The 6,692-nt window shown below is 51.4% G+C and overlaps 2 pseudogenes; one reads left to right on the top strand and one right to left on the bottom strand.

Moving 5' to 3' along the window:
• Nucleotides 1-2,708: 2,708 nt before the first annotated feature.
• LOC148092802 (large ribosomal subunit protein eL6 pseudogene) lies at nucleotides 2,709-5,160 on the bottom strand (annotated as a pseudogene).
• A 448-nt stretch (nucleotides 5,161-5,608) lies between these two features.
• LOC107543949 (platelet glycoprotein IX pseudogene) lies at nucleotides 5,609-6,236 on the top strand (annotated as a pseudogene).
• Nucleotides 6,237-6,692: the final 456 nt, after the last annotated feature.

Below are 6,692 nucleotides of genomic sequence, written 5' to 3'. Positions count from 1 at the left end.
TTTCTATATTTATTATTTTTTATAGTATACCTTTATTGGTTTCAGAGAGAGGAAGGGAGAGGGGGAGAGAGAGAGAGAATCATCTATGATGGCAGAGTCGCTGACGGGCTGCCTCCTGCCCTGGGGATCGAGCCCGCCACCCGGGCAGGTGCCCTGACCAGGAATCGAACCGCCATCTCCTGGGTCATAGGTCGATGCTCCCCTGTTGAGCCACAATGGCTCTGCTCGTGATTTACTTTTAATGTTCTACACATCACAAACGTTAGCCATGATTTCTTTTTTCCATTTTTCTATTTCATATGAACATATTTCCCTTTGGGAATAAATCATGTTGAAAGCTGAATTTTCCCTTTGAGCATAACAAGCTTTGTGGATTCTTTTAGCCACTTTAAAAGACAATTTTTCTTAAAAGGCACTGCCCATTCCTTCTCTGAGTATGGACTCAGTTTGCCTTGGGGACTTAGGGGTTATTCTGAATGTCATCTCATGGTGTCCTGAGATGTACGTAATGTTCACATTAGCTGTCTCTGAATTCGGTCAATACGTTCCCTGCTTTTCTGGAGCTGCCTGCTCTTCTCTCTGCTCCTCAGTCGCACTGACTTGGGTCTTGGTCAGGGTGTTTCGGTTAAGACAGAAAAGCCAAAGCAGGAAGTGGAGTCTGGGCTCGGGCGGGCCTGGTACAGCTTGGCCAGGCCTCCATGCATCTCCCCTGGGCTTCATGTCTTCTCTCCTGCCCTGTTCCCAGGCATGCCTTTCTCTGTGGTGACTAAAGGCTACATTCGCTCATCTCTGTGTCCTGTCTTGTCTTGTGGGTACATGGGGAACAGCCCCTTTGCCAATGGTGTCCCTGTGTCTGCCTCCTAACGGGACTGATTACGTTGCACGTCCAGGCATGAACTTGTCACTTAGGCCAGGGACCGTGGTTTTGGGGATATCCATCCCAAACCACCCAGCAGCCAGGGTGGGTACCTAAAAAAGTAGGGGACAGGATGGTCCCCCAAATAAATCAGGACGGCTTTACCAGGGCGGGGTGGTAAGGACAACCTAACCTGTTAACAGTCTATCTGTAAGCCTCTTGCAATGCCCCATCTAGCAGGGTGTAGATACAGACTTTTTCAGTAAAAATCATTCCTGCTGTGACTTCCCACAGCACCCAGAGGTGCACGAGTGTGTCCTTCCCAGTAGTTGCCTTTCTGTGCTTTCAGACTACCTCAGGTGGGCACCTGGGAACCCCCCAGCTTCCCTTCCCAATCTCCAGGCACAAGAACTAACACCGTCCCTGGGAACAGCCATTCACAGCTCCTGCTTTGGAGGCAGCAGTGGGTTCAGGCTTCGTGGGAGTGAAACCAGCCTCTCACATCTCACGTCTCACGGCACCAGCTCAAGGTATCCTTCTGTCCCTGTCTAGTGAAGGACACGGCCAACCTCATCCAGCCACAGCCAGTGTAAAGGCCACGTGGGCATATGGGCGGTCTCCCGGGCAAGTTGGTGCCCCGTTTGCATCTGTGACGCCCAGTCAGCTGCCTAGAGATCTCTCGGTGTCCTCATTGTCATCTGTGCTCCAGGTCAGCCCTCCAGACCCTGTGTGATGACTGCGATGTTCCCATCCACGTGTCCAATATGGTAGCTGCTGACCACGGGTGGCTCCTGAGCACTGAGCTGTGGCCCCTGCCCTGGAGGAACTGAATATCCTGTTCCGTTCTGTTCACTCCATTCTAGTCTGTTGTCTTCATTTACATTTAAATAGTCACATGTGACCAGTGTATGTGACCGCACAATAATCTAGAGACAGGTAACCTTACCGACTAAGTCTAAGACGGGTGAGCTCTTCCCTGCATTTCCTCCGTCAGGCGACAGCTTCTTTGTGTGTGTTCTCTTTTGAGTGTTTCTGGATCTATTTTCTTCATCAGTTTATTTTGTTCATTAGATTCCACCTATAAGTGAGCTCATGTGATATTTGTCTTTCTCTGACTGGCCATTTCCCTTAGCATAATCATCTCCAGGACCATCCACGCTGTCTCAAAGGGTAGGAGATCCTTCTTTTTCACCGCTGCATAGTATTCTGTTGTGTAAATGTTCCAAAGCTCTTTTTTCCACTCATCTACTGATGGGAACTTGGGTTCTTTCCAGATCTTAGCTATTGTAAATAGCGCCGCTATGAACATATCCTGTATTGTGCAGAAGCTACTTAGTTTGATGTGGTCCCATCTGTTTACTTTCTCCATTGTTTCCCTTACACTAGGAGATGTATCCACAAACATCTCTACGAGATATGTCTAATATTTTGCTGCCTACATTTTCTTCTAGGATTTTTATGGTTTCACAAGTCACATTTAAGTCCTTCATGCATTTCGAGTTTATTCTTGTGTATGGTGTAAGTTGGTGGTCTAGTTTCAGTTTTTTGCATGTACCTGTCCAGTTTTCCCATCACCATGTATGGAAGAGACTGTCTTTGCTCCATTGTATAGTCTTGTCTCCTTTGTCGAACATTTGTTGAGCATATGGCTTGGGTAGATTTCTGGGTTCTCTGTTCTGTTCCACTGATCTCTATGCCTGCTCTTGAGCCAGCACCAGGCTGTTCTGATTGCAGAGGCTTTGTAGTATCACTCGGTATGTGGTATTGTGATCCCTCCAACTTTGTTCTTTCTCAGGATTGCTGAGGCTATTTGAGTCTTTTTTTTTTTTTTTTTTTTTAACAGGTCTGTTGTTTAATCAGGTTCTTCGTAAGAAACTGAGAACACCAGTTTGCGAGGGTCAAGCCCTCTGGCCAGAGCAGGCCGAGCAGAGGCAGCCCTGGGGCTGAGGGCAGCTTTGGTTTCAGGCAGAACCTGCGAGTCCGGCTCTGTCTCGGCCTCGCCCTGCTCTGCCAGCTCCTGTCTCTCTGTCTGTGCGGAAGGTGCCACCCTCCTGGGGCTGGGCCTGCGGAGCCGCTTCTGCTGGAAGGAAGCCTCGGGGAGATGCTGGGGGATCCTCACGCCACGGCTGTCACTTTTGGCGGGGATGGTGATGGCAAATTTCTGGTGTGTTCTCCGCAGAGGGACTCGATTAAGGGACAGGGGTCCAGGCCCAAGCAGCCAACCACTGCTCAGCTGCTTCAGGGAAACCTCCCTCTGGCCTCTGTGGCGCCCTGAGGGTGACAGAGCGCCCCGGGTGCCGCTGGCCCGCGATGTCCTCACGTGCTGGGCGGAGGGTGACCTGCTCTGGCTCAGCAGCTTCCGAGGCGCGTCTCAGGAGGAAACACCGAGGCATGTGGCGCAGTTTGCCACTCGGTACCGCCATTCTTGTCACCACTGACTGGTTCTGTGACAGTAGCGGGGACGGTCTCCTTCTTCTTTTCAGTCCGGGGTTTAGCAGCTGAGCGCCGCCCCTGGTGCAGGGCTCTCGGGAGTCACAGCCGCGGGCCACATGCCGGGTCCTGGGCCAGGCCGGGCTGCGGGCAGCGGGGCTTCCCCTCGGGCGCCCGGCCTGCGGTCGCCCCTCTCAACCTGGCCGCCGCCCAGCCTCCTTGGCCTCAGGGTTCCCTCCTTAGCGCCAGCTTTCTCCTTAGTATCCGGATGGCTCCTCGGCTTTCTTGGCACCCACCAGCTTGCAAGATGGGAAAGAGAAGGAAGGTCCCCTTTGGGGTCTTTTTTGGTTCCATATAAATTTTTGGAGTGTTTGTTCTAGATCTGTGAAATGTGCCATGGGTATATTTGCATTGAACCTATACATTGCTTTTGGTAGGATAGACATTTTAATGATGTTAATTCTACCAATCCATGAACACGGTATATTCTTCCACTTGTTTATATCTTCTTGTAGCTCTGTTTTAAACATCCTGTAGTTTTCTGCGTACAAGTCTTTTACCTCCTTGCTTAAACTCATTCCTAAGTATCTTCATTTTTTTGTTGCAATAGTAAATGGGATTCTTTTTTATGTTTCTCTTTATGAGAGTTCAATATTGGTGCATAAAAACACAATAGATTTTGGAATGTTAACTTGTATCTTGCCACATTGCCAAATTCATTTATTAAATCTAGTAGTTGTTTGGTGGAGTCCTTATGATTTTCTATGTACACTATCATGTCATCTGCAAATAATGACCATTTTACTTCTTTGTTTCCAATTTGAATGCCTTTTTGTTTTCTTCTTGTTTGATGGCTGGGGCTGGGACTATTTTGATTAAAAGTGGTGAAAGGGGCACGTACTATGGGACCCCTTCGGTAAACTCAAGTTGACCTAGGCTTCTGTGCCCAAGGCACTAGGACCCAGGGCTCCCTACCTCAGGAGACAGGCCCTCCAGGGCTGCATGCAGGGGATAAGCCAGGCTATTTTGATCACTTCCTTCCTCCCTCTCAAGCTGTGGCTACCTTCAGCCGCTTTACATAGGACTGCCACTCCAGCCTCAACCAGGACAGTTCAGGTCACAGAAAGGGAACTGCTCTGCAGGCCTGGAAGGTAAGTAGCCCTCCTTATTACCAGTACTGCCTCCTACACCAGGGCTCCTCCCAGGCGGTGGGGAGGTGGGCTGTCAAGTCTCACCTCTATGCCTCCTTTTGCTCTCCCTTCCAGAAGATGGGGTTGGGTGGGGCCATTCACTCAGAGACACCTGCTCCTAGGCTCAATCAAAATTCATTGGTTTATTCAACAAATAGTCTTTGGGAGCCTGCTATGAGCCAGGCCCTGGGGTGTGGAGGGGTGGGGACTTGGGAAGAGCTTGTCTTAGAAAGGGGGAAAACAGTTGTGGAGGGAAGGCAGGGAATCAGGCAGAAAACTGCGGCTCATGAGACCTGAGTTTGAGTCTGTTTTCTGACACAGACTACTGGGTAACCCCGCACAAAACACTCTGTCTCTGAGCCTTAATTTCCCAAAACCTGGATGAGTGGCTTTCCAGAGGGGGCCCCCTTTGGGTTCCCTTTCTTGCCCCCAGCTGCTTGTGTTGTTTTCTATATCAAGCATCAAATAAGAGTTGACTTTGCCATAGCAAGTGTTTGAAATTGGTGGGATGAGAGGTGGTCTGTGAAAGCCACGCCATCAGCCTAACCCCAGCCTTAGGCAGGGAGACTGGGAGCACCCTTTCCTGGCTCTGAGGCCAAGTGCCAGGACTGTAAACCATGGAGCAGAGACCTGCTGTCCCCACCTTCTGAAGCCATATCCTCTTCTGAAGGTCCCCTGCTTCATCCCCACCTCAGCCACCCTCACTGTCTTGCCTCCTGAGTGTTCAGCGAGGGTCTGCCAGGCCCAAGTTGGGCACAGTTCACTTCCTTCAGTCTTCACCGCTGCAATTTCATAGACAAGAAAGCTGAGTCCTGCCAAGGTGTGGCTCAGCGGTTGAGCATTGACCTAGGATCCAGGCAATCGGGTTTGATTCCCGGTCAGGACACATGCCCAGGTTGCGGGCTCGATCCCCAGTCGGGGGTGTTGCAGGAGGCAGCAGATCAATGACTATTCCTCTCCTTACCTCTCTGAAATCAATAAAGGTATATTTTTTTAAAAAGGAAAGCTGAGGCCCTAGAAGGTAATTGTCCCCTGATCAAGGTCAGAAACCATTGTTCCCATGGTACCCACTGGTTCTTGGGATGGGGTGCAGGCTACTAGTCCCTCCCTCACCCCACACTCACTCTCCCCACAGCCAGCCTGCACAATGCCTGCCTGGGGGACCCTGCTCCTGCTCTGGGCTACAGCAGAGGCCACCAAGGACTGCCCTGAACCTTGCACCTGCCAGGCCCTGGAAACCATGGGGCTGTGGGTGGACTGCAGGGGCCGAGGGCTCACATCCCTGCCTGCCCTGCCAGCCCACACCCGCCACCTCCTGCTGGCCAATAACAGCCTTCGTTCCATGCCTCCCGGCACCCTCGATCACCTGGTCCAGCTGCAGACGCTTGATGTGACACAGAACCCCTGGCACTGTGACTGCAGTCTCACTTACCTGCACCTCTGGCTGGAGGACCACACACCTGAGGCCCTGCTGGATGTCCACTGTGCCAGCCCCAGCCTTGCCACCATCCACCCACTGGGCCATCTCACAGGCTATGAGCTAGGCAACTGTGGCTGGCAGCTACAGACATCCTGGGACTACCCAGGGGTCTGGTGGGATGTGGCACTGCTTGTTGTGGCCACAACAGGCCTGGCTCTCCTGGCAATTCTGCTGTGTACTGCCAGAGAGCCCGTGCTCCCAGGGTCACCCTCAGGCCCACCTGAGCTCCTCCCCAGACTCCATCAGCCCTGATCAGCCAGAACCACCAGTAACTCAAAATAAACTGGCTGCTCAGCCATTTCATCCAAACTCAGAGATTTTCTTTTTCCCTCTCAGTACATTCTGGAAACCTGGGTTCTTTTTTATATTAACTGGTGCTTTTCTGTCCCCCAAGTTCCTAGTAAAAGGGGCTGTCCCACTTCCTTCCAACCAGCCACCCCCAGTTTCACAATTTGGAAATCCAGAGCCCTTCCCCAGTGCCTGCCAGGTCCCAGGTCATCAGTTCTCCTACCCTCCCCTGTCTATAGTACCAGCTTCCCACAGGGACCATCCTAGGGAGCCCAGGCCAACTGCACATCAAATTCCAAAAACAAGAAAAAACAAAAACTTTCTCTCAAGTTTTTGAAGAGGGCATGGTTATCTCTGCAACAGACATACACAAAAAGGCACTTCACCATTCCCAAATGGCCCTTGGTCAAAATGTCTGGCCCTGAGGCCATCTGGGCTCACCCGCCCC

The sequence above is a fragment of the Miniopterus natalensis genome, chromosome 7 (assembly GCF_054644295.1).
Source record: "Miniopterus natalensis isolate mMinNat1 chromosome 7, mMinNat1.hap1, whole genome shotgun sequence".
Lineage (NCBI taxonomy): Eukaryota > Metazoa > Chordata > Mammalia > Chiroptera > Miniopteridae > Miniopterus > Miniopterus natalensis.
The sequence above is the reverse complement of the archived record's forward strand: the minus strand, read 5'-3'. Positions and strand labels throughout refer to the sequence as shown.